The sequence below is a fragment of the Schistocerca americana genome, chromosome X (genome assembly GCF_021461395.2).
Source record: "Schistocerca americana isolate TAMUIC-IGC-003095 chromosome X, iqSchAmer2.1, whole genome shotgun sequence".
NCBI lineage: Eukaryota > Metazoa > Arthropoda > Insecta > Orthoptera > Acrididae > Schistocerca > Schistocerca americana.
The window spans coordinates 903,430,560-903,446,363 of record NC_060130.1 but is presented as its reverse complement, the minus strand read 5'-3'; the positions used below and the strand labels follow the sequence as shown (position 1 = coordinate 903,446,363).

The following is a 15,804-nucleotide window of genomic DNA, read 5'->3' as shown; positions in this document are numbered from 1 at the left end:
ACTGATGACCTCAGATGTTAAGTCCCATAGTGCTCAGAGCCATTTGAACCATTTTTTTGAATCCAGCACGGCGTTCCGTATTACCCTCCTAAACCCACCGATTCCATATTCTGCTAACAGTCATTGGATGTCGACCAACGCCAGCAGCAATGTCGCGATACAATAAACCGCAATTGCGATAGGCTACAATCCGATCTTCATCAAAGTCGGAAACTTGATGGTACGCATTTCTCCTCCTTACACGAGGCATCACAACAACGTTTCACCAGGCAACGCCGGTCAACTGCTGTTTGTGCATGAGAAATCGGTTGGAGGTGGTGGTGGTGGTGGTTAGTGTTTAACGTCCCGTCGACAACGAGGTCATTAGAGACGGAGCGCAAGCTCGGGTGAGGGAAGGATTGGGAAGGAAATCGGCCGTGCCCTTTCAAAGGAACCATCCCGGCATTTGCCTGAAAAGATTTAGGGAAATCACGGAAAACCTAAATCAGGATGGCCGGAGACGGGATTGAACCGTCGTCCTCCCGAATGCGAGTCCAGTGTGCTAACCACTGCGCCACCTCGCTCGGTAAATCGGTTGGAATCTTTCCTCATGTCAGCACGTTGTAGGTTTCGCCACCGGCGCCAACCTTGTGTGAATGCTCTGAAAAGCTAATCAATTGCATATCATAGCATCTTCTTCCTGTCGGTTAAATTTCGCGTCTGTAGTACGTCATCTTCATGATGTAGCAATTTTCATGGCCAGTAGTGTATGATACGTATTACGTAAAATGAAAGTGGAGGGAGGAGAAAGAAAAGGAAGGGGAAGGGGAGGAACTATTGATGTTAGTGGCATCAGAACTTTACGCGGAATTAGCAGCGACGTGTGAAAATGTGTGCCGGATCGGGATTCGAAGCCGGGATCTCCTGTTTACTAGACAGTATATAATATGTGTCACAGCTGCGGACTCCACGTAGCGTCTGTTCATTCGAACATGACGGAGTGCTAGGGGGGCTTGCTCCACCTCTGTCGCGGGTTGGCCCGGCATTGCAGTACCGCCGGGATCGGCCCACCTAAAAAAAAATAATAATAATAAAATAAAATAAAAAAAGAAAAAAAGTGGTCAGCGCGACGGAATGTCAATCCTAAGGACCCGAGTTCGATTCCCGGCTGAGTCGGAGATTTTCTCCGCTAAGGAACTGGGTGTTGTGTTGTCGTAATCATCATCATTTCATCCCCATCGGCCGCGCGGGATTAGCTGAGGGGTCTTAGTCGCTGCAGTCATAGACTGTGCGGCTGGTCCCGGCGGAGCTTCGAGTCCTACCTCGGGCATGGGTGTGTGTGTTTGTCCTTTGGATAATTTTGGTTAAGTAGTGTGTACGCTTAGGGACTGATGATCTTAGCAGCTAAGTCCCATAAGATTTCACACACATTTGATCTTTTCTTTTTTTTTTCATCCCCATCGACGCGCAAATTGCCGAAGTGGCGTCAAATCTAAAGACTTGCACCCGGCGAACTGTCTACCCGACGGGTGGCCCTAGTCACACGACATTTAAATTTTTTAGTGCGGATGCACAAAAAAAATGGTTCAAATGACTCTGAGCACTATGGGACTTCTGAGGTCATCAGTCCCCTAGAACTTAGAACTGCTTAAACCTAACTAACCTAAGGACATCACACACATCCATGCCCGAGGCAGGATTCGAACCTGCGACCGTAGCGGTCGCGCGATTCCAGACTGTAGCACCTAGAACCGCTCGGCCACCCCGGCCGGGAATAGCGGATTCACAATTAACTTCGGCCACCCGCTGGAATCTCAAAGTAGCGAGCATGGAGGCCATGGATGGGGACTGCGGATAAGTGCCGCTAGGTGGGAGTGTCGGTCGGTCGGTAGAAGTGCCGAGATACGCTGCGCAATTACGATGAACTCTGTCTCCAGGTGGCGCAGTGGTTGATGCAACTGTCTAGGAAGCAGGAGACCTTGGGCTCGAATCCCGGTCCGGCACACATTTTCATTTGGCGCCGCTGATTCTGCATAAAGTTCCGATGCAGCTGATATCCTTCCCTGTCCTTTACATTCTCTCTTTTCACCTTTGATTTACATAATAAACGAAAACGTTCGACAGAAATTTTAAGGGATTTGAAATAAATAAATATAATTGTGCAACAGATAGAAGACCAGTAGCTCATTATTGCTTCGCTCGTATATAAAATGTCGCAATTCGTGAAATTTTGGAAACAGATAACTCTTCATATCTACTACCCATGACTTATTTCCAGCACATTTCGGACCAGCAGAGGAAGCATTGTGCCCACTAGAGGATGACTCTCCCCCGCCTCCCTCCTTTGAACCTGAAATGCTCGATAATGTCAGCGAACGAAAGAAAAAAAATGGTTCAAATGGCTCTAAGCACTATGGGACTTATCATCTGAAGTCATCATTCCCCTAGACTTAGAACTACTTAAAGCTAACTAACCTAAGGACATCACACACATCTATGCCCGAGATAGGATTCCAACCTGCGACCGTAGCAGCAGCGAAGTTCCGCACTGAAGAGCCTAGAACGGCTAGGCCACAGCGGCCGGCCGAACGAACGAGATAACCTTTTTATTGAGTTCTGTATATGATGTGTAAATTGGCCAATAAGTACACACTCCAAGCATTGTACTCAGTTACGAGACGTCATCTTTCGTTTGCTAGCTTACTCATTCGTTGATTGTCTCTTTCACGTTCAATCGTCATCGTTCTGACAGTTCAGCCTTGGCTCAGTTGCGAGTAAAACTCGCGTGGCCTCCAAATATCTGTCTAAATTTCAATTTTTGTTTAGATTAGGTGTAGTATTGATGGAGATATTATTGGAGGCGAATGTAATAAACCGCAAGAAATTTAAACAGAAACAGCTAGAACAAAAGCTAGAATAATTTTGGCCAAGCCTCTCGTACCTTCAGATATTTTAACTTGTTTACGTATTCTGTACTTGAGAAGTAGACAAACCATTTCAGTGTCTACTTAAAGGGAAATCAGAACAAATATACGTACCATACCCATGCCATCCAGTGTGCCACAGCTTTGTTCGTAGATCAGCTCGTCTAGCTACAAGTGAGCTCACAGAGTATTTCACTGTCAGAGAAGATCTTCCTGTTCCAAAATTTTGTTTTTTTAATGTCCTGCCGGCCGGGGTGGCCGAGCGGTTGTAGGCGCTACAGTCTGGAACCGCGCGACCGCTACGGTCGCAAGTTAGAATCCTGCCTCGGGCATGGATGTGTGTGATGTCTTTAGGTTAGTTAGGTTTAAGTACTTCTAAGGGGACAGATGACCTCAGAAGTTAAGTCCTATAGTGCTGAGAGCCATTTGCACCATTTTAATGTCCTGGCCACGCCATGTTATAATAGGTAACAAAGAATCTACTCAAACTTAATTCGCTCAAATTAGCGTGAAAATCATTTCATTGCTTTAAAAGATTTAATTTATTTCTATCCCCATGATCATTTCTCGAACCTGCTGTGGAGTGTAGTTGTGTTCAGTTTTATATCTTAATAAGACGAAAAATGATTAGCTTCTTTGTCATGTCCCTGTGCCCCTGATGTGAGACGCATACGATTGCAAGATAATGGAAACGCTGATTAGTCTGCAGCAGCTAGGTGGTGGGTTTTATCAGGTATGCGAGAACCCTGCGTTTCAACGATGACACACGCTCCTAGCGAGCCAGCTGTTGCGTGTGCAAATTATATAAACCAGCGAACTCTGGAAGTTTCCATGGGACACCAAAACAAATACCTTTCTCTAATGTCATATTTTCCTGTGAAGATTGTCTAAACCGGCAGAAGGAGTTATCTCTGCGAGGAAATTAGTGAAACCAACAACCTCTGGGAAGATGCATGTGACATTGAAAACACTTTTTCTAACGTGTTTCCCTATGATATACCATTTTATGAGTACAACAAATCTTCCTTACAGTAGAGTAGCACAAACAATTTTTAATTCTGGCGAAGAGTTCTCGGGCTTCCAGCCGGGTGGCGGTGTCTTCAAACAGCGACGTTTCGACGAGTGACATACTCATGATCTTCTGGCGAAGATGATGAGTAAGTCACTCGTCGAAACGTCGCTGTTTGAAGACACCGCCACCCGGCTGGAAGCCCGAGAACTCTTCGCCAGCTGTATACGCCGGGAAAGCATACACTCACAATTTTTAATTCTTTTTTACAAACAGACAACAACATTAACACAAGACATTAACTTCAATTACGGTAAAGATTCAAAAATGCCTCCATTGACTTGTAAACGAACGTTACACCGACGGGACATGTTCTGTCTAACACGGTCAAAGACTGCAGGAGTGTCCTTAATTTCTCCTGCTGCTGCTACTATCCGGGGAACCAGATCCTCTTCTGATTTGACAGCGATTTTGTAAACAAGGTTGCGTATCTCTCCCCATATCAAAAAAGTTCAGACTACAGTATGGTACAGGACCACCTCTGCCATTTCACTTTCCTGGTAACTGTCGCTTCAAGAACAGACGCACTGGGTGACTGAAATGTGCCGGCGCCCCATCATATTGGAACCACATGGGCTGTCTTGCAGCGAGCGTCATGTGATCCAGCAATTCTGGCGATGCTATGCAAGAAAATTGTAATAATGCCTGCCATTTAATGGCCTAGGTAGAAGATATGGACCAATTGAACAGTCACCATCAACGCCTGGTCACATATTGACGTAGAACCGCACTTGATGAGCGCTAGTAAATGTGACAGGTGGATTAAACTTACTCCAACGTGTGGATTGTCGATGTAGGAGACCCCATTGCCATTTAGTAAACAAGTACTGTGCTGGGTCAAGACGTACAACTAAATGTGAATGTGAAACAGCTGCTACAAATAAAGAGTGAAGTATGCCGCCCACCGGTGTAACAGGAAACGTTAGAACAACAAATTATTCATTACAACTGAAGAGTAAACACACCCTCTACCGGATTAAATTATTTGGTGTCCCGTAAAACCACCCAGAGGGTGCCATCAAAATGGCGGACCTACAGAAATCCTCAGCGATCAGTATTGCTGAAGAGCTTAGATATTTATTGGAAAGAATCGTAACTCCAATGCGAAACAAATTAATACACATCATAATCTGTATCTCCTGCGACCACATTCAGTTCAGAAACGGAATATCCACGTATTAACTGTGCAAGAGCGGAGTATCTTTAACACTTTTACTCTTTGGATTAGCATGCGCTAGTTCGTCAGTCTTAGCTTCCAGCATTTTTTGTTGTTACGCGTCTTTCCTGGCGGCCGGGAAATTGCCGTGTTTACAGTAGCAAGCACGCGGAAATTTTTGGGAAGAGATGTTAACATACGTAATTCCTGTGAAGACTTATTGATAGCTTGGACACTGGTACGCGGAATAATTTATGGGCAACATTTCTACAGTTGTAATCAGTTTCGTACTGAACCAACATGATCAAAGAGGTCTTCTCTGGAAAAGATCGATTTTGCTTTGTGAATTGTCAGTACGAATGAGAAGAAGCGTATTATATTGTTTGAAGATTAATAAACTAAGTCAATGGCCAACATTTGTCATCACCAGATATTAATTTTGTGTGGCAGTTAGTTACAGACAAGTCGCGGGCATTTAGCACACGGTTTCATCTTTTGTCGAGTGTGATCTGATTTTAAGTTGTCTCTCTTCGAATGATCCGATTGCCTTCCAATTAAATGAACTGTGGGACGCATTTCGGAAACGGAGGGGCACCTTACAGCAGCAGTCTCCGAACTTCTAATCACTACCAAGACCAAGGAAAATGTAAGGCCGAAACCAAACAACACATACCAAAAACAATTAGACATGAGTGATATGCTTCGATTTATCATCCTTGCTGCAACAATGGGTTGGAACTCCGTTAACATACGCTCACGATAGCTTAAGTGCTAGACTGTCTACTTCCTGTCGCTAAACGTGAAGGTTGCGTTATGATGGTGATATTGCACTGGTGCTATTGTTACGACGGACCTTTTCTAACCTCCAGTTCACACTGCTGGTTCAGTTGTGGTGATTGTTTTTACAGACTACAATAACACTCATCATCAGTCATGTGGCATTCACTGCCAGATAAAAGCCACCTCCCGACTTCCTTCCATTACGGTTTTCAGCGTTATGTATAAACCTAGGTTTTGTAATGTTATCCGCCCACCTTTCATTTAGTTGTCTTCCCGGTCTTTTCCCATCTTTTGGAACACCAAAAAATACTTCTCTGGTCCATGACCTTCCATTCCCGTCGCTATATGTTCAGCTCACCCCCATTTCGTGTTCTTCTTCTTATGCACTTCGTTGTCTAGGCAAAATGCCTCTTCTTACTCCATGTTCAAAAATGTTCCCGAGGCAGGCCGCTGTGGCCGAGCGGTTCTCGGCGCTTCAGTCTGGAACCGCGCGACCGCTACGGTCGCAGGTTCGAATCCTGCCTCGGATATGGATGTGTGTGATGTCATTAGGTAAGTTAGATTTAAGTAGTTCTAAGTTCTAGGGGACTGATGACCTCAGATGTTAAGTCCCATAGTCCTCAGAGCCATTTTTAAATATTCCCGTATTTTCCTAGTTATTCCAGGTCTCTTCTTCCTTATAGCTTATAAGGCTTTATCTACTTTGGCAATCTATCTTCACTCGTTCTCTTAATATTTTTTCTTCATTTCCTACCGTAATCGATCACCCATTCCCCAATATTATAAACATTATGTTCTGTTCACACGTCTGCGTTACGTGTTCTGTCTAATCTTGAGCATCCTTTAATCTTTCTTAGAACACTCTTTTCCGCTGATGGATCTTATTCTCGTCCTCCTGTATAGGCACACAAATCTCAATACAATACATTAAAACTGGTGTTGACATTATTTTACAGATTTAGATTCTGGTGTCTTTTCTTTTCTTGTTATTCAACATTCTGTTTGTAGTATGTGTGCAAAACGTTGAATCTCAACTTATATCTCGATCTGTATTGCAGTTTATATCTGCTCCTAGATAGCAGAAATGTAAGATTTGTTTTGTTGGTTTTCTATTGATAATTGTCTTTGAACAGACTACATGTTTTCCCCGAAATGCCAGTACTCCATTTTTAGGTATCGAAATTTTATATTCTTTTATAATTTGTTCAAGTCTATACACAGATCTTTGAAGATCATCTTCTCTTTCTGTGTAACTGTTAGATCATCTGCAACAGTAAAACATTCATTGCTGTACCATGATTTATTTATCCTGTGTTTCATCTCTATTTTCCATTTTTAAACAAGATGGCAATTGTATATGTTGAATAATGCGGGTGAAATACTACACCCTTGTCTTAGTCCTTGAGTAGTTGTCAATTTAACATTCTTAGTCCTCCCGGTATTTATTAAAACACCAGTTGTTTGAATTATTATTTTCAGTGTTTGAATTGCTTTTCGGGGGTATTGCCAGGGGCGCACAATTTCTCGTAGTTTAGATCTTTTTTTCTTTATTGAAGGCGTTTTTGAAGTCAGTAATTGCAGTTTGAATCTCCAAGTTGATTTATGTGTATTCTCTGTTATTTGTTTTAGAGTGAAAATTTCATCCATGCATAAACGACACGTTCTAAATCCTGCTTGTTATTCCTCTTACATTACATCAGTTATTGTCTTGGAATATATTCTACTGGGATTTTCTTTGCATTTTTCCACTCAGGTCTGTTCCCGGAGCCAATTGTTTGTCTTACCGCCGCTCCCAGTAATTCTCAACAACTGTCTCTCTTTCCCTCTCAGCAGCCCTCAATTGTTGATCGACTTTGGCGTTAAAAGTCTGTGTATCATAGCAATAACTCAGAACTGCTAATATGCACTTTCTGTGCACATTCTATTTCACATACACCACAGGCTTGGCTTTGAAAAGGCTGTTGAGTATTCCAGAAGCGGTTGGAGCCATACTTATGCCGTTAATTTACTCTGGTCTTCATCCACTCGTTGTCCTCCGGAAAACTAAATACAAAAACTCATATGATGGATCTATGACTTCATTGTTATTTTGTACTATTTTCTTTTCGAGGCGTAATTTTATCTCATTAAAACTGAATTTCAGGCATGTTGGCAAACTTTCTTTATTAAAGTCTTCCAGCACTTTTAGATGAGGATCTGCAGCGGAGATAAACAGCAGAGCGTCACCAGTAGAATGAAGGTGGCAGAAATGTGTTGTATTAGCACATATTACTTCTTCATTTTCACAACATAAGGATAGGAAGTTTCTCTAGAGGTGCTGAGAATAGTCCTCTTCCAATTCCAAATTTGGCGCTATCGTGACGAATTCTAATGAAAGCTGTAACACATACATATGTACGCTTCACTTTACTAACGTATGTTGACTCAATTGTTTTATCCTCAAGAACTTTTAGTGCCTTTAGTTAATGGAATAAAATGTTGTTTCAAAAAATCTGTGACTCACAGGCAGTGTAGTAGTTCATACTCGTTGTTCCATTCTATAAAGTCGTCTACGATTCGTAACTGATCCATCGCGCTACATCCGCTTCAAAGTCCAGCAGACGAGGGTGCAGTATCACACTGCCCGCTCGTTATAGCTATCGGAATGGCAAATAATACAAAATTACGCGAGTTAAAAAAGTATTAATCTATCGCGCAGATAGTCAGAACTGCTCGAGAGGCTAAACAGAGGCCAACATCGTATTTTTTCCACTACTTTAACATAGGCAGTGGAGCCGTTTAGCCTGTATCAGGTGCTAGCATTGGAAATACTCCGTTGTACACATTCGACGTTTACCTCCGGCACTTCGATATCGATATCACCCATCAGATCAATAACATTCACAGACTGGGTGAACTGTCTGGTATTTATAAACCTGTGGCACGCCCCTGAAGTGACTATGGCAGTTGTTCGGTTTTATGTAGGTAATACCCGTAATGTTTCCAATTAAGACGCAGAATGCTCCCGTTGAACATCAAGATGAACCTTCTCCCACAACAATGTGCACATCTTTGCGGAGGCACTACGGGCTAGTAACAACTCGAATGACATGCTAATAAACGACATGAACAGAAAGTATCTCTAAGGATCTAACTGTAGATGGAGAAACAGCCCCCAAGAAAAAGAAAACTTGTTAGGAAGATAAATGCCGTTATCGTGCAGAGCTCGGCAGGTGGCTCAGACAGGAGTGTGTAGATGAGACGGCAGAGTCACGCTGACGTGCGTGTTCCAAGCGTGCTCCCGAGGGCATCGACCTGCCGACGCGTGGTCGTTCACCCCACTGCGAGCTCCCTCTGTCTGCTTCACAAAAGAAAAATAACAATGATTCTTTCCGCCGTACAGTAATAGTTTTTTTTCTGTTTCCTTTTCGGGAGAAAGAAAAGAATCTCGCAGATATCAAAAAACTTATTCGTTTACACCATTATATCTCGGCTGTGAGAGACATTTACGTTTGCCACTGTCAAATGCCTTGTCATTGTATCACACAACCAAAATTTGGTGTTCACAGGCAGCTGTCGCAGTAGAAACTTTGTGAAACCGAATTAACAGCTTTTCTGCCTTGCCTGTCACCCGCAGTAACGTCTTACGTTTACCATATAGCATTTCACAGGTTACTGTATTTTGGGATACCAAACGCGAGAAGCCCTTAGCTCGCCGTATTTATTTTCTACTCTAATTATATTGCGATTAACATTGCTTTGTGGTTGCCGGCCGGTGTGGCCGAGCGGTTCTAGGCGCTTCAGTCTGGAACCGCGTGACCGCTACGGTCGCAGGTTCGAATCCTGCCTATGGCATGGATGTGTGTGATGTCCTTAGGTTAGTTCGGTTTAAGTTATGCTAAGTTATAGGGGACTGATGACCTCAGATGTTAAGTCCCATAGTGCTCAGAGCCATTTGCTTTGTGGTTGACGTTTCAGCGAGTTGAGTGGAAGGGGCCAGCCGCCATTCAATCGTAGTTCTTTCTCGAGCGTCACGTGCTCGCTGAGTTGCCTGTTTGGTAGACAGATGCAGCGCCTTGAGTAGCTTGGCTGACGCACGTCGGCATCACTTCCCCCAACCACTGCAATATGTTAATCATAAAGTAATTTTAATAGGGGTACAGATACCACCCATTGATTTGCTGAATTCAAAATATCCGGCTAGTCTGATATCATTAACAACTACCTTGATCTGTAGCATGGGTCTGGTCCGTGAAAGCAATTAAATGATGATTCTCTCTATCTCCGTAGCATGGAAATGTGAGGTTTGCTTGGTTTTCCTGCGTGTTGTTTGGTCACCATACAGTTTTGTGGTATTCGAGTGTACCTGAAAGTCTCAAATGAAACGTAAATATTAGTTCGATGCTATGCGCTACTTCCTTAATTTCCAGTCACCCATTTCCACTTACCGTAAGGAACATCGACGTACCAGCCTCATAAATTGTTGCCTGGCAGCGCCTAGCTGCTGTCATACTCTCTTCTCTGCTGCGGAAAAGGACAGTAGAATCTTAACAACTTCAACTGCTTTGATATTCTTCCCACTAAAGGCTAAAAAGTCCACAGTTTCTGTTTATGTGTGACGCTTCTTTCTACGGCAGCCTGGAGTTTTAATTATTTGATTAATTTTTAGTTTGTGTTCTTGTTCAAGTTCCAGTGCAAGGACTGTTGAAACTGAGCTAACATAATGTTTTGCACTCCGTCTTCAGGCCACAAGTGGCCTAGCGGGACCATCCGACTGCCGTGTCATCCTCAGATGAAAATGCTGATAGGAGGGGCGTGTGGTCAGCACACTGCTCTTCCGGTCGTTATGATGGTTTGATGTGACCGAAGCCGCTACTATTCGGCGGAATAGCTCCTCAATTGACATCACGAGGCTGAGTGCACCCCGAAAAATGGCAACAGAGCATGGCGGCGCTGATGGTCAGCCATCCAAGTGCCGACCATGCCCGACAGGTGATGTGACGGGAACCAGTGTACCCACTGCGGCAGTGCCGTTGCCCAACGTAATGTTAAGCATCTTCAAAATACCACTAATATAAGCATTAATCCGTGGTGATACAAGTATCAGCTACTAGAAGTCCCTGTAAAAGTAAAGTGAAGGCTGGGGCGCAAGCCCGTGATTCGGCTGTTGACGTGACTGCAGGCAGAGTACAGCTTTTACTCGGCGCGGCACTAGAAGAGTGAGGGTGACGGGCCCATCCCTCCGGTCGCCTTTTATCCCCGGGAAAGATCTCCGCTGCTCATTTGGTAGCAGTCTGACTGGACCTAAGAGCGTCCTGAAGAAACTGGAACAAGGAAAACAAACTGTCTCTCTCCAGTATTGAACTCAGGACCTCCAGGGCTGGAGCCTAATGCTCCGTCTCCTAGACCAGCAATAACACAGAGATCCTGCACTGATATTAATTTGGGCTTCTCACCATACATGCATTTATTTAGGATTCCAGTATACCATATTACACTACTGGCCATTAAAATTGCTACACCACGAAGATGACGTGCTACGGACGTGACATTTAACCGACAGGAAGAAGATGCTGTGATATGCAAATGATTAGCTTTCCAGAGCATTCACACAAGCTTGGCGCCGGTGGCGACACCTACAACGTGCTGACATGAGGAAAGTTTCTAACCGATTTCTCATACACAAACAGCATTTGACCGGCGTTGCCTGGTGAAACGTTGTTGTGGTGCCTCGTGTAAGGATGAGAAATGCGTACCATCACGTTTCCGACTTTGATAAAGGTCGGATTGTAGCCTATCGCGATTGCGGTTTATCGTATCGCGACATTGCTGCTCGCGTTGGTCGAGATCCAATGACTGTTAGCAGAATATGGAATCGGTGGGTTCAGGAGGGTAATACGGAACGCCGTGCTGGATCCCAATAGCCTTGTATCACTAGCAGTCGAGATGACAAGCATCTTATCCGCATGGCTGTAACGGATCGTGCAGCCACGTGTCGATCCCTGAGTCAACAGATGAGGACGTTTGAAAGACAACAACCATCTGCGCGAACAGTTCGACGACCTTTGCAGCAACGGACTATCAACTCGGAGACCATGGCTGCTGTTACCCTTGCGCTGCATCACAGACAGGAGCGCCTGCGATGGTGTACTCAACGACGAACCTGGGTGCACGAATGGCAAAACGTCATTTTTTCGGATGAATCCAGGTTCTGTTTACAGCATCATGATGGTCACATCCGTGTTTGGCGACATCTCGGTGAACGCACATTCGAAGCGTGTATTCGCCATCGCCATACTGGCGTATCACCTGGTGTGATGGTGTGGGGTGCCATTGGTTACACGTCTCGGTCACCTCTTGTTCGCATTGACTGCACTTTGAACAGTGGACGTTACATTTCAGATGTGTTACGACCCGTAGGTCTACCCATCATTCGATCCCTGCGAAACCCTACATTTCAGCAGGATAATGCACGACCGCATGTTGCAGGTCCTGTACGGGCCTTTCTGGATACAGAAAATGATCGACTGCTGCGCTGGCCAGCACATTCTACAGATCTCTCACCAACTGAAAACGTCTGGTCAGTGGTAGCCGAGCAACTGGCTCGTCACAATACGCTCTTGATGAACTGTGATATCGTGTTGAAGCTGCATGGGCAGCTGTACCTGTACACGCCATCCAAGCTCTGTTTGACTCAATGCCTAGGCGTATCGAGACCGTTATTACGGCCAGAGGTGGTTGTTCTGGGTACTGATTTCTCAGGAGGTATGCACCCAAATTGAGTGAAAATGTAATCACATGTCGGTTCTAGTATAATATATCTGTCCAATGAATACCCGTTTACCATCTGCATTTCTTCTTGGTGTAGCAATTTTAATGGCCAGTAGTGTATTTCCCACTCTTCTGACTATAAACCCTATTTCTTAACACAATCTCCATTCAGTACGATGGGAGGACTTGTATGCCCGAATGGAGCCATTCTACTGGTCGACGTTCGAGCCAACGTCTTGTTGCATCAATAACGTCCCCATCATCCACGTACGATGAAGGATGCACTCCACAGTGCAGCGAGATGTTTGATTATAGTCCGTCGATCACCTCGAATGAGAGTGTCCGCTCGTTTCAACATTGCAGTAGTCAGTGCAGTATCACGACACTGCAGTGAATAGATATGTGAGTGTTGTACAGGGGCAGTTGAATTTAGTGAAACTAAAATTCTAATTGTTGTTGTTTATAGGTTCGCTAACTCCGAATTCAGAGCATTTATGCTCAAGCTAGAGAGGTCTCCTGATTCACTTTGTAGGAAGTACCAGTAATTAGTTATATGTGGTGACTTCAATATTAATTTTGTATATGATGGTGCAAGAAAAAGGATGTTGGTAGATCTCCTAAATTCATATGATCTGATGCAAACTGTATTTTTTCCAACTAGGGTGCAGGGGAACAGTAGCACAGCCATATACAATATTTTTATTCATTCCTCATTACTAGATGGGCATTCTGTTAGCAAAAGCGTGAATGGCCTTTCAGACCATGATGCACAAATTTTAACACTAAAAGGCTTTTGTACTCTAACCAATGTCATATTTAATTACAAACAATGTAGGAAAGCTAATCCATCAGGAATAGAGAGTTTTTTAAACCTTGTCAAGGAACAAGAGTGGCAGGTTGTTTATAGTGCCGACAACATAGATGATAAATACAATGCTTTTCTTAACACATTTATCACGCTCTTTGAGAGTTGCTTTCCGTCAGAACGTTCTAAACGGTGTACTAGCAGTATAGACAGACCGGCTGGCTGACTAGTGGGATAAGGATATCTTGTAGAAAAAAGGGAGAATTACATCAAAAAGTTAGAAGTAGTCACAATCAAGCTACAGTAGCCTATTACAAACAGTATTGTAAGGTGCTTTAAATGTTATTAGGAAGGCAAAGAGTATGTGGTATGCAAATAGAATATCTAATTCACAGTATAAATTAAAACCATATGGTCAGTTGTGAAGGAAGTGTCTGGTCAGCAGCACAAGGTCGACGATATAAAGTCAGTTGGCAGTAAAAATATTTCTGTTACTGATAAACCAGATATATGTACCGTAGTTAACAATCATTTTCTGAGCATTGCTGGTGAATAAAATAAAAAATTAGTTTCTATAGGAAATCATATAACTTTCTTGGCAAATGCCTTTCCGAGATTGATGTCTGAAATACTTCTCTGTGATACAGACAAGAGTGAGATTGAGTCAATAATTAAATCACTGAAGACTAAGGACTCGCATGGTTATGATGAAGTGTCTAGCAAAATATTAAAGTACTGTACTGCACATGTTAGCCATTTTTGTAATTTTTCCTTTAGGAATGGTCAGTTTCCTGAACGATTAAAGTACTCGGTAGTAAAGCCGCTTTATAAAAAGGGAAAAAGGGAAAATGTAGATAATTTTAGACCTATTTCTGTGCCGTCAGTGTTTGCAAAAGTTATTGAAAAGGCTGTGTATGTAAAGATAATTTATCATTTTATATCACACGATTTGCTATAAAATGTACAGTTCGGCTTTAGAAGTCGTTTAACAACTCCGTGAGGTATTGGATGGGCTAAACAAAAAGTTTCGAATGATTGGCGTATTTTTTTATTTAACTAAGGTATTTGACTGTGTTGATCACAAAGTATTGCTCCAAAAGTTGGACCATTACAGAAACAGAGAGCTTGCTAACTTAAAGTTCGTTGCAGCTACTAACTTTTATAGCCCACGGATGAAAAATAGACGATATAAAAGAAAATTATCGGATAACAGGAAAAACACGCAGTCGAGTCTTTAGTCACCACCGCAGAGATACATAAAGCTTCCGTTTGTGGGGAAGTTGTTGTATCAAGTAGCTAAGTTAACTCCAAACTCTCGACGTCCAGGTAGCTTTTTACCGCATAATAAAGCTCAGAACTCTTACGTGCATAATGAACTCCCTAATAAAGATTGGTATGCTTCCTCTTGGACTTAAGAGTTCTATACTGGTCAAACTGGAAGGATGTTCAGAACTAGCTTTAGCGAGAATTTCTTAACCAATAAAGTTCAAGTAAAGCAGCACTCCGCATTTGCTGAATGCCTGAAGACTATAGGGCACCAGTCACCAACGATCGACGGCTTTGCATCTTATAGGCCGGCCGGTGTGGCCGTGCGGTTAAAGGCGCTCCAGTCTGAGACCGCGTGACCGCCACGGTCGCAGGTTCGAATCCTGCTTCGGGCATGGATGTGTGTGATGTCCTTAGGTTAGTTAGGTTTAATTAGTTCTAAGTTCTAGGCGACTGATGACCTCAGAAGTTAAATCGCATAGTACTCAGAGCCATTTGAACCATTTTTTTTTTTTTTTTCTTTTGCATCTTACAGTGAGATCGGAAAGGTGAAAACTTGACTTACTGGAAGAGTTGGTAATCCTTAAACGTATGCGTCCAGTCGACTAAGAATCGCTAACCATCAGCTCACTACAAGAAACCAAGGCTATTATAACTCAGTGGTGCCAATTTTTAAAATTTTTACTTAATTTTTATTACTATCTCTCCCCCCCCTCCCCCTCCACCGCCCTGATTCATTCCTAGACATTATATGTACGTCTCAAATATAGTCGGTACTTGATGTTTTAAGAATTTGTTTCATGCCCGGTAAGCGGGATTACGCTAATCACTGGTGGTTATCTTAGGTTTTATTTAGTTAAGACTGGTGTTACTACACTACTAGCCATTAAAATTGCTACACCACGAAGATGACGTGCTACAGACGCGAAATTTAACCGACAGGAATAAGATGCTGTGATATGCAATTGATTAGCTTTTCAGAGCATTCACACAAACTTGGCGCCGGTGACGACACTTACCACTTGCTGACATGAGGAAAGTTTCCAACCGATTTCTAATACACAAACAGCAGTTG

General features: G+C 43.3%; 1 pseudogene; it reads left to right on the top strand.

The window, feature by feature from the left end:
* Nucleotides 1–898: 898 nt before the first annotated feature.
* On the top strand, nucleotides 899–1,055 carry LOC124557451 (annotated as a pseudogene).
* Nucleotides 1,056–15,804: the final 14,749 nt, after the last annotated feature.